The sequence below is a fragment of the Sturnira hondurensis genome, unplaced genomic scaffold (genome assembly GCF_014824575.4).
Source record: "Sturnira hondurensis isolate 20B ecotype Veracruz unplaced genomic scaffold, ASM1482457v3 Scaffold0017254, whole genome shotgun sequence".
Taxonomy (NCBI): Eukaryota; Metazoa; Chordata; class Mammalia; order Chiroptera; family Phyllostomidae; genus Sturnira; species Sturnira hondurensis.
In genome coordinates, this window is record NW_028089885.1 from 2,232,759 (window position 1) to 2,245,775 (window position 13,017).

The following is a 13,017-nucleotide window of genomic DNA, read 5'->3' on the forward strand; positions in this document are numbered from 1 at the left end:
AGGTGTTTATGTTAGCAATTTAGCCCTGGCCAGCATGGCTCAGTCAGTTGGAGCATCATCCTGTGCACCAAAAGATCGTGGGTTTGATTCCCGGTCAGGGCACAATCCTAAATTGTGGGTTTGGTCCGAGGCCAGTGCCCAGTTGGGGGCGTGTGCAGGAGGCAACCAACTGATATTTCTCTCTCTCTCTCTCTCTCTCCCTAAAACCAACAAAGGTATCCTTGAGCGAGGATTCAAAAAAATAAATTTTAAAAATTAGTGATTTCAATCAATAAACATTTATTATCTCACATCTTCTGTGTGTCAAGAAGCCAGGTGCAGCTCAGCTGAGCCGCTCGGGCTCAAGGTCTCTCACGAGGCTGCAGTCAAGATCCCAGCCTGCAGGTCAGTGGGGAGGAAAGGGGAATCCAATTCTAGGCCCACCGGAGTGGTCACCGACAGGCTGCAGTCCAATGTGACACAGGCCTGTCCACGGGCTGCTTCAGCCCTGGTGTTGGCTCCCCAGGCATGAAAGATGTACCAGAGAGTGAGAGTGGCCGAGATGGAAGTCACAGTCCTTCTGTAACCTAGTCTCAGAAGTGATAGCCCGACTTCCAGCCAAAATGGAGGCGTAGGGAGACACACTGTGCCTCCTTGTACAACCAAAATTAAGGACAACAAAGATTTAGAAAGAAAAACACAACCAGAACAGACAGAAAACTTAACTGTACAGAAGTCTGACAACCATTCGACCATGCGGGTAAGAGGGGCAGAGTCGGCGGCCTGTACAGGGGGGTCGCAGCAGGAAAGGCCGTGGCTGGTAGACCCAGGAGTGCAGGCGGCACGGGGCTAGCAGACCCCTGGTGTGGGGAGGAGATGAGCAGAGTGCACCAGGTGGCTGGCTGGCCACAGTCACACATTCAGGTGCAGATAAACTAAGTAGAAACGGGCAGTGAGACAGACTGTGCAACCCAGGGCCCCAGCACTTGGAAATAAAGCCTAAAAGCACCGATAAAAAACACTTGCAGGGGATGAGGCGCAGGGAGACTGCCAGCCTCACAGGATAGTTCGTTGGAGAGACCCACAGGGTCCTAGAATGTACACAAGGCAACCCACCCAGGAACCAGTACCAGACAGGCCCAAGTTGCTTGTGGGAGTCAACAGAAGGGACACTGTATGAGAGCGCTCGGAGCAAGTGCCATTGTTTTCTCTATGACCCCACCCCCACATACAGTGTCACAACCCAGCCACTGGGTTGACTCACCCTGGAGAATACCTAAGGCTCCTCCCCTTATGCTTAACAGGCGAGACCTGACCAAAAATGGCTCAAACAGAAGAACAGATCAAAGCCCCAGAGCCAATACATCTAAGCGACCAAGAGATAGCCTGTTGTGGACCACTCAGCCTGGTTTTAGGAAGTGTAACTCTACCCCCATGGCTAAAGATGAGTCAGTGACCTCTGGAATGTGAACCACAGGAGACAACGCTTGTCTCTGGTAGCAAATGCTGCCTCAGTTTCCTCCCTGCCTCCAAAGCATGGTCAGAAGTCCTTGACAGAGAAGACCCCTCAGAGGAGGGGCAACCTAGGCCAGACACAATCACTTGGGAAGCCATCATGGAAGGACTCGGGGCCAGGGGTACTGCAACAAAGAGCAATGGACTCTTGCCCCCTGGCTTTGAGATAGCCCGAGTTCCCAAAACCTCTGGGAGAAGCGCTTCCTGGCTCTAATCCTCTTAAACCTGAATACCTGATGGGGAGAGGTGCAGCTCCTTGCCTTGCCAGGGCTGATCCTGGGGGAAAAACCTGGCATCACAAAGACTTCCTGATAAACCTGTGAAATCTGGTCTGCTAAGAGTGCTTTAATTCATACGTTAAGGGTCTGAGCAGGAAACCCTAAAACTCTCTTCCTGACAGACTCTGACTCACACTAAGCCCTCAGATTTCTTTGAAGTGTTATCTACTGTTTGATCCTTGCTGCCCTTTATTCCTATGCATTACAACCCAATAAAAGCCCTTGGAGAAGGGAGCTCAATGCCTTTTCCCCCTGAGAAACTGGCCACTGCTCAAGGCCCTTCCCCTTTGAGGGATCGGCCACCTTTCTTCCCCAAGCAGATCATGTCTTGGAAGTGTTTACTTTCATCCATGGTAGATGGGAGGACTTTGCGGGCATAGTTGCCCCCACAATAGCCAACCTATCAGATGCACAGTTCAAAGCACTGGTGATCAGGATGCTCACAGAACTGGTTGATTTTGGTTGCAAATTAGATGAAACAATGAAGGCTACACTAAGTGAAATGAAGCAAAATGCACAGGGAACCATTAGTGATGGAAAGGAAACTGGGGCTCAAATCAGTGGAGTAGACCAGAAGGAAGAAAGAAACGTTTAACCAGAAAAGATGAAAAAACAAGAATTCATAAAAATGAGGAGAGGTTTAAGAACCTCCAGGACATCTTTAAACGTTCCAACATTCGAATCATACGGGTACCAGAAGGGGAAGAGGAAGAGCAACAAGTGGAAAAGTTATTTGAACAAATAATAAAGGAGAACTTCCCCAATCTGGCAAAGAAAATAGACTTACAGGAAGTCCAGAAGGCTCAGAGAGTCCCAAAGAAGGTAGACCCAAGGAGGAACACACCAAGGCACATCAGAATTACATTGCCCAAGATTAAAATGAAGGAGAAAATTCTAGAAGCAGCAAGAGATGAGGGGACAGACACCTACAAAGGAGTTCCCATCAGACTGTCAGTGGATTTCCCAAAAGAGACTTTACAGGTAAGAAGGGGCTGGAAAGAAGTATTCCAAGTCATGAAATCCAAAGACCTACATCCAAAATTGCTCTCTCCAGCAAAGTTTTCATTTAGAATGGAAGGGCAGATGAAGTGCTTCTCAGATAAGGCCAAGTTCAAGGAGTTCATCATCATCAAGCCCTTATTATATGAAATGTTAAAGGGACTTATTTAAGAAAAAGAAGATAATAAATATGAACAGTGAAAGGACAGCAAACTCACAGTTATTAACAACCACACCTAAAACCAAAGCAGACTAAGCGACAACTAAAACAGGAGTGGAGCCACAGAAATGATCACATGGAGGGTTAGCAACAGGGGAGTGGGAGGAGGACAAGGGGAGAAGATACAGAGAATAAGTAGCATAGACGGTGGGGAAAAAACAGACAGGGGGAGGGCAAGAGTTGTGTGGGAAATGTAGAAACTAAAGAACTTATGACACATGGACATGAACTAGGGGCGGGGAATATGGGTGGGAGGGGGTGCACAGGGTGGAGGGGAATGAAGGGGGGGAAATGGGACAATTGTAATGCATAATCAATAAAATATATTATATTAAAAAAGAAGTGGTAGCTCATCACTCTTGCTGTTTGATTTCTTTAGACGCAAGTCACTGGGTTCAACCCACATGTAAGGGTGTGAGCACCAAGAGGCAGAGATCGTTGGGGGCCACCTTAGAGGCTGCCTGCTACGCCTTGCTGGGTGGATAGGAGAACACCTCTGGGGAGAGAATGAAGTGTGAAAATACAGAAGTTGGAAAGCTTTGACTGTGAGGATTTGGTTGGAATGAGGCATTTGAGTAGGAGTTTAGAGGGTAACTGGAGAGGTTGACTGGGCCCAGATCGAACTGGATTTTCAAGTGGCAGGCCAAAGAACTTTATTTTTATCCTCGGGCTCTTGCCTATATTCCCCCACTCTACTGTAAGCTCTATAAATATAGGAACAATATCTATTTTATTCTTATTACAGCTCTATGATTTATAATAAAAGTTGGCATGTAGTAGGTACTCAAGAACATTTGCTGACTAAGGCTATGACGTTAATGCGTAAGGAGTAATGCAGAGTTGTCAGATTTGTGTTTTTAATTTTGGCTGAATTCAACCCCAAAAGAAGCCCACATAATCACTTTCAGAACTCCCAATGAAGATTTGAGCAATGTGTCCTGTTTCCAAGGTATCATGATTCAAACTACTCAGCACATAACAAAGAGGAAAGTTGAACTTGAATCACAGGGATGAACTTGAATTCATCCCTTAGACTAAAACCTCTGTAAACATTTATTATTTATTATTATTATTGTTGTTGTTGTTGTTGTTGTTGTTATTCTGCTGAGCCTCAGAATCTTGGTACATAATATAGGCAAAAGAAGGCAAACTTGGTCTCTAAGCACAGCCAGCTGGTGTCCACTCACTTGCCGGTTCAGTGACCTGTCCACCCACTCACAATTAGATTGGCGAGTGCCTAACACCAGGTCCTGACGCACCGCCTGCCCCACTGTGCTGGCCAGGATGCCTCGAGGGACCATTTGTGTGCGAGAGCCTCCCTGTGAAGGGAGCACCTGTTCTGGGGAGAGAGTGAGGGGAGCAGAACTGGCCTCAAGTGTATCTGTACACCTGATATGGGTGCATCTGCCTGGGAGGGCTGCCGCAACGAAATGCCACGGACTGGGTATTAAATAAGAGAACCTGTTTCTCCCAGTTTCGGAGGCTGGACATCCAAGATCAAAGCGTCGGCAGGTTTGGTTTCTCCCGAGGCCTCTTTCCTTGGCTTGCAGATGGCCGCCTTCTCACTGTGCCCTCCCATGGCCTACCCCTCCCTCGTTTCATAAGGACACCAGTCCTATTGGGTTAGGGCCTGACCCTACTGACCTCATTTAACCTTAGTGACCTCTTAAGAGGCCATTATCTCCACATACGATCACATTGGGGGTTAGGGCTTTATCACAGAACTGAGGGTAGGGGTGAAGGGGTGGACACAATCCCATCCATGACAGTGGGCAAGGTTTATTACCCGTGTGCTTCCTACCCCCCACCCGTGCTCTTCTGAAGGATTGCTGATCCCCCGCCTGCAGAGATGGCGACTGATAATTCTTCAAAAGGCTTCCGGTCCACCAGTTCACGTGACATCACTATAGCCTCCAAGTGTTCTCTCTCCTTAACAGATAAGAGTAGCCAGGGGGCTCACAGGTCCCCCCAGTCACAGAGCCTGGCACCTGGTTTCTGGCTCCTGGGCCAGCCTTGTCTGTGGTGTTGTCTGCCTTAGTGTCGTCTGCTCTTGACCACCTAGGACGAACCCCCGGGTACCCTCACCTCGACTGTAGCTGCTCACCTTTCTCCTCCTGTACTCCATCAAAACTCACCCACCTTTCAAGGTCCCTTCCATTTGTATTTCAAAGTGACAACTTGACTGGCTGAAAAAAAAAGCCGTCATTAACAATCCCTGTCGATATGCTGGCGAGAGAGACATTACTCAGGAGGGGTCCTCGCCAAACAGATTAGCAATCTATATGATATTCTACAGCTTGCAAAATACTTTCTCCACATTCCACAGCTAACTTATTTTAATTTTTAAAATAATTTTGTTTATTTACTTAGATACAGGGGAAATGGGGGAGAAAGAGAGGGAGAGAAACATCCATCCATTGCCTCTTGCACACCCCCAACCTACAACCCAGGCATGTGCCCCGATCGGGAATCGAACCAGCGACCTTTCGCTCTGCAGCACAACACCCAACACACTGAGCCACGCCAGCCAGGGTTAAGTTATTTTAATTTTGATAAATATTCTGTAAAATAGATGCTATGATTATCTCTGCTACTTCAGAGGAGGAAGCAGCCTCAGAGACTGGGCGGCTTAGCCTGAAGTCTCACCGTTGAGTGGCGCAACCAGGACGTCAACCCAACTCTTGCTGTTCCAGCTGGTTCTGCTGCCGGACTTTACCAGTGAGTTCAGAGTATTTTCTACACCGATGTTCTCCTCTCGACTTTCAGAGATGTGGCTCCTTCCCTTCCGGCTAGTCTGTCCTCTATTCAGCTCCCACGGGGCTGGGGCTTGAGTCCCAGCCCCACTCCTACTTAGCTGGGGCGACCACAGACACATTTTCCCTCCTCGCTAGGCGTTTGTTTCTTCCTCTTTGATGAATTTCATTGGCTGAGCTTATTTTCCATTTTAAGAGCCTAATACATGGATTGGCTTTTACCTTTATCTTCCATTTTATTCATTCAACAAACAGTTATTGAATACCTGCTATGTGCCAGGCACTGTGGTATTTTCCCCCCCTTTTAAAAAACTGGGTGTGTCCTGCCAAGAGAAAACAACAACCGAAGAGAAAACCCAAGAGAATGAAAAATAAGAAAGGGAAAGAAAGCTCCCACAAAAGGTCCTTACGCTTTCTCCCCCCACCACGCCAACGTGCACACAAAGGGGCCGCAGCGGGTCTGCAGAGCTCAGTGTGCCACCCACGATGACCAGGACAGACGGACGTAGTCCTGGCCCTCAGGGGGTTTATGTGCTTCCGCACAGGCCAAGAATGGACCCTTGACAGCATCCGGTCTCATCCTCCTACAGGAAAGGGAGCCATCAGGGTGAAAGACTTACTCTGGGTCACAAAGCAAGAAGTAAGAGGGGATCTGGAAGCTGAGTCCTTTTGCTCCTCATTCCGGGTGCTTTTCTGCCACACTGTACCTTGTCTCCTGAGTTCCCCTGAGACAGGGTTTGCCCCGGCTTGCTCGTGGTGAGTGTGGCCTCTCTGTGGGTGTCTGCACCCGAGATCTGGCCCTGCTCAGCTCAGTGCTGGTTGCAGGTAGCCGGCAACGGGACTCACGTGCAGAGACCACCCTCCTGCAGTGGCTGTCTCAACGTCCTGGAGGGGAAACTCTCCAGTGTCCTCTGAAATGTAAGCATGGGTACCCACGGATCGGTCTGGCACACAGGGTGCGGGGCCAACCCGAGCAGGGCATGCTTGTTTTTTTCAGGCTGCTGGGGCTGGAGCCTGTTTGCCACTAGCAGACCGCGTGTTTTTACCCCTGCGCTAGCTCTTCTCCAAATCAGTGGAAGCAGCTGGCTGTAGGTCTAGGCCCTGCCCACTTGGTATTCTACACACATTCGCTCACAAAACTTTCGACACTCCTTAGGTCTGGTCTCTCGAGGTGAGACCCTGAGATTTAGGCTAAGTGACTGACAGAGGAGGCAGCAAGCATCCCATGCGACTTGCCAAATGGCCGCACTCTCGCACGTGCGTGTATTTTATGTGAGAAGGTTGGCACTGGAAGGTTGGTCCCTGAATGCGCAACACCTGTTCACATGTGGGCTCATTTCACCACCTCTTCATCATAGTCACGTTTAAAAATCATTATTTTAAAGTTCCTCCACGTTAGACAGACACCTAATTTGAAAAGTCACCTTCTACAGTTCTACCAGTTTTATTAAGACTAAGCACAGTACTCAGCCTCCCCCCACCCCCCACCCCACTCCATTTCCCTTTCCCTAAGAAGACTATTTNGAGACCCTGAGATTTAGGCTAAGTGACTGACAGAGGAGGCAGCAAGCATCCGATGCGACTTGCCAAATGGCCGCACTCTCGCACGTGCGTGTGTTTTACGTGAGAAGGTTGGCGCCGGAAGGGTGGTCCCTGAATGCGCAACACCTGTTCACATGTGGGCTCATTTCACCACCCCTTCATCATAGTCACGTTTAAAAATCATTATTTTAAAGTTCCTCCATGTTAGACAGACACCTAATTTGAATAGTCACCTTCTACAGTTCTACCAGTTTTATTAAGACTAAGCACAGTACTCAGCCTCCCCCCACCCCCCACCCCACTCCATTTCCCTTTCCCTAAGAAGACTATTTTCAACTTGTTTAACCAATTCTCTTACCTATCTAAAAATAACGTGTTTGTCTTGCTGCTTCCTGGTTTTCCAGTTCAGGCATTATCTGTCCACTTCCCACCGTGGGAGACGAGGGTTCGGCGCCCTTGCCCTTTTCCTCTGCTCAGCGCTCCACACAAACGCACTGCTCCCAGCCCCCGTCTTCCCAAGGCAGTGGTACTGTCGTGGTGGGTAGGCCCATAACGGGTGTGCTTGTTGTTCTAACGATGCACAAGCCACTTGTACCTAAGCCATAGAGTCCGCTCTGACCGCTTTTTCCGTTCCAACATCTTTGTTTGGATTATCTTGTTTTTTCAGACACTTGGGTTTCTAAGATCTTATCACTAGTTACCCCTAAACTCTGCCTGCTGTCCTTATCTCTGCCCAGTATGTTCCCAGGAAAGTCTCTGGGAACCTTCTCTCCCACGGTGTGGGGGCCCCCGCTGCGGTCCGGACCCCCTTCTGCCAGCTTCCAGGAGTTGAGTCCCTTGCCACTTGCCTCTGTCACTTGGCCTGTTCCTGGGCCCCATGTCTTCTCATGTCTCGGTTTCTTCCTTCTTTTTGATGACATATATTTTGGAATTTTCTGGGAGTGTATCAGGGGAATTTTTTGAAACCTTGCATGTCTGAAAATGTCCAACTCTTGATTGCTTGTGTGGAATTCTTGATAAGAAGTCATTGTGCTTTAGAACTTTGATAGTGTGGCTTTATCGTTTTCTAGCTTCTAGGGCTGCTTTGGAGGCCAAAGCCTTCCTTACATGTGACCTTGTAGGCTTTCTTTGTCCCCATCGTTGAGAAATTTTACAATGACATACATATCGTGCAGGCCCCTCAGTGGTCTTTTCGACCTAAAATCTTTTTCCTTTGATTCTGGAGTGTTTTCTTGAATTATTTTATATGCTTCTTTATGTTTCTAAAAACTCCTGCTATTTAGTTATGGGGATGAATTTCTCATTGGTTCTCTCTTACTTTTCTGACTCTGTTTACTCTGCTTTCCGGGAAATTTCCTCATCTGTCTTCTAATCCTTCCGTCAAATTTTTTGTCTCTGGAGTCATGTTTTTTTCTCTCTAACAGCTCGCATTGGAGACTTTACCGTTGCGGGGGGAGCCCTTTTAGTGGAGTTTTACATGTAGGAAAATTAGATACATGTGTTTAATCCACTATTTTCATCCAGCATCTCAATTTACGTTGGTTACGTAGTAATTCCTGCTTTATAGGTGCATCAGACCCTTTGCGCTTTCATGATGGTTTCCTGCCAGTGAACGTAGTTGCCCCTGGCAGCCTAGACTGAGATGTCCGGGTAGCAGCTCGGGACGGCCTAGTCCATGTCCATCACCGTGAGGGGAAACCCCCGACTCCCAGGGAAGCGACGAGGCCCTACCGGGAAACACCTGCCAGAACTTACCAGAGCACGTGAGAGGGGTGACCGGCAGGCACATGCAACTTTTTTGGTACTTGCAACTTTTTTTTTCACTCTTTTCCAAAAAGTGTTTATTGAGATACAGCTGACACATAAAAAGTAAACTGCATGTCTTTAAAATGTACGATTTGATCAGTTTTGACCCATATACACTTTCTGAAACTACCATCATAATCAAGATGCTCATCCCCGCCCCAGAGTTGCCCCAGGTACCTCTGTCATTTTCCCCTCCTGCCTTCCCGCAGCCCTGCCAGGGAACCGCCAATCTGCCTTCCGTCACCATAGATAAATCTGCATTTGCTAGATTTATACGGAATCATAAAATGTGATTTTTTTGGTCTGCCTTTTTTTAATATACAGTTTCGGTGGGTACTTTGGAGTCCACACCTGGCTGTGCGGGTGGCGAGGCTTCATTAGCTCTGTCCCCCCCACATCCTTCCTCTTCGCCTGCTTCGCATCTTCCAGCCTCAGAGGCCGCCGCTGGCAGCATCCCAGTCCCCTCTCCGCCTGAGCCATCTCTGAGGAAAGGACCAATGTGTTCTGTGCCCACCAAGGCGAATGGTCCGATTTTATATGTGGCTTGTACTGTCGCACAGAAGACAGAAACCCACACCTGGCTGTGCCAAAGAAACAGTAAAGCTCTCGTGATGGATTTCCCAGCATGAGGAAGTACATCTGGAGGAGGTTTCTGGACAAGGGCCTCCCCTGGGTTCTGGAAAGCACGCCCTGCATGAGAGAGCCCCCCTGTAAGGCTGAGCGTGCCTGCAGACAGGTGGGAGGCGTTGATCCCCTTGGGTCCCATTCAGGATTTGGTCTCCTGAAGTGTCAGCCATATGGGAGCTAAGAAAAGAACTAATATCCAGTTGGCTTTCCTTCCTTTTGGTCTATTTGGCAGAGAAACCATCCTGTGTAGATAAAAGGTCACCCAGGAGGGCAGGGCTTCCCCTGTTCCAGGCTAGAGGAGGGCCGCCTCTGTGGCCCCGGGCAGCCAGACCGAAGTCCAAGTTGGCAGCGGCCCAGGGGTCACAGATGGGAGAGCCTGGCACACTGGCCTGGCTCCCCCAGATGCCTCGCCTGACTCACTTCTCTCCTTACTCATTTTCACATTTACTCTGTAATTCCTGGTTAATTAATTCACACTGAATTCCTACACTGTGAAACAGGAAAGCAGGAAATATTTCTCCATTCTCACAATGAGGAAGGGAAGGCAGCGTGCATTACCTGCCCAAATCTAAAGCCTGTCCCGTTGCCAGGGCTCTTGGCTGTTGTCCTTCACCTCACGTTTAGCCCAACAAGTCTTAATGATGTCATTTAAATTTGGCATTTTAAAAAGACATCCGTGGGTCTTTTTTAATCCTTATATTACAATGAGAAAACTAAGGCTGACCATGTCAAGTCGTGCTGAGTTCACACAGCAGATGAGCAACAGAAAGAGAATTGGAACCTGGTCTTCGGACTCCACGCACCAGGTAAGGCCGCAGACAGTCTCAGAGAACAAGGGACATGGGACCTGTCCAGCCTTCCAGTCGGGGCACTCTGTCCCGCCAGATTCCGGGGTCAGCACTGGTCTTGGCTGCCACAGCCCATTAGCTGGTAGAGTGTTTAGGTCTGCCTTCGTCACTAAGTCTCTGCAAGACTCAACTCAGTAAGTCAGACTCTCTGCCTTGGTTTCCCCATCTGTTCGACGCCGATCATCTCTGCCTAGCTGTGGCACGAACTCATTGACAGAATCAAGTGAGATAAAGGGCAAGAAAGTATAAATGTATAAAATAAATGAGACTTTTATTAACTTTTTATTCTCAGGATGCAGAAATGCCTGCTCTCTAAAAGGATCATGGGAAGTCCAGCTTGTAAAGAAATAGCCACAGAAAGTTAACTTGGAGTACAGAGTGTGGACTTTCTGAGTTCGTTCATTTTGTCTCCTGTATGATAGTTCTTTAGAGAAACCAACCACGATTTATATAAAGCCGCAACCTTCTAATCACATACTTGGGCCCTATCAGCACTTTTTAAATTGTTGCCAGTTGGCTGACTATGAATGACTGCAAAATATATTTTAATTTGCCTTTTTGTGATTACTAATGAGATTGAACTTCTTTTTGTTTGTTTGTTTTTCAAATGTTTATTGACTAAATTTGGTGAGTAACATTGTGTGAGTTTAAGATGTAGAGCGTGTTGCTTTGATACCAGCCTTACTTTCCCTTCCCACTTGCCAGTAACTGCCATTTTCCTCTTTTTTTTCTTTTTATAGGCTTGACTTTTTTAGATTCCACACATAAATGATGTCATACAGCACTTGTCTTCATCTGACTTATCTCACTTTGCACAGTGTGCTCAAAGTCCATCCATGTCGCACATGGCAGGATATCCTCCTTTCTCGTAGCTGAGCACTGTTACATTGTGAAAATGTGACCCGGCTTTTTCGTCCATTCATCTGCTGACAGGCATCTGGGTTGTTTCCATGCCTGGGCTGTTGTGGACAATGCTGTGATAAACACGGGGTATGTAAATCTCATTGAAATCCTGCTTCCTTTTCCTTCGGGTATACACACTGAAGTGGAATTGCTGGGTTGTGTGGTAGACAGATTTTTCATTCTTTGAGAGGCTTCCACATTGTTTCCTGTCATGGTTGGACTAATTCACTTTCCTGCCAACAATGTACAGGTGACTCAACTTCTTTTCACATGTTTATTGATCATTTAGGTTGCATCTTCTAAATTGTCTGATTGTAATTTCACCCATTTATCTACTAGGTTGTCGATTTTTGTCGGAGTTATATACTTTGAGCACTAACCTTTATTGACTATATGCAATGCAGATGCCTTCTCTCAGTCTGTGGTTTTCCTTTGTGCTTTACGTTGTTTGACTGAAAAGAAAATTTTCAGTGTTTTTAGTCCATTTGGCAGCATTTTCCTTTATAGCTTTAGCTTTTGTGTTTTGAGAAATCCATCTTTGCTCCGAGATCATGTATTTTTTATATTTGCTTTTAAAAGTATTAAAGTTGCCCTGGCTGGTGTAGCTCAGTGGATTGAGCACGGGCCTGTGAAGCAAAGGGTCATCAGTTCAATTCCCAGTCAGGGCACATGTCTGGGTTGCAGGCCAGTTCCCAGAGCGGGACTCACGAGAGGCAAACACACACTGATGTTTCTCTCCCACTCTTTCTCCTTCCCTTCTCCTCTCTCTAAAAATAAACAAATAAAATATTAAAAAAATAAAAGTATTAAAGTTTTTTCCACCTTTGTTTTCAGTTTTACTTTTCTACGTAGAAGCTCCACTGTTGAAACCCGTTAGTGAGCACGCCATCCTTTCTCTGAGGTTTGTCGCCTGACCTCTTCCACCTCAGGCGTTCCCGTGGCGGACAATTTCCACCTCTGACCTTCGTGTCCCCTTCCCTTTGTTGGGTGGCCAGTCCCTGCATTACGCTGTTGCACGGTTTGGGCTTTCCCTTCTTCAAAAGGAAGAAAAGTGTTGTTGCTCTTCTTGACCCTTCTTCTTTTTACAAGATTTTGGATCAAAATTGTCAAATTTCATGGAAAGCGCTATTGCAATTTTTAAGGGAATCACACTGGGTCTCCAGCTCGGAGATGGTTGCCAATTTCACAGTCTGACTCTTTCCCGTCCGTGAACATGGCATGTCTTTTCATCGGTTTGCATCTTCTTTTCTGGGCATATGTACTGGTTTCATTCCCAAGTACCTTCTAGTTTTTGTTGGCATAGTAAATGATGTTTAAAAAATTACTTATAGTAGCTTTCACTACTGTATAGAAATGCTATTGATTTTTTATGTTGGTCTTATATCCAACAGTCTTGAAGTCTCATTAGTTTCAACTTCAAAATTTTAAAACAATTTTTTCTACATAGACGGTCAATTCAACTGCAAATAATGCCACTTCACTTCTTTCCCCATCTTGTATCTCCTCCGTTTCATGTTTCATTGCGACGTCTAGGACCTTCAGTACAA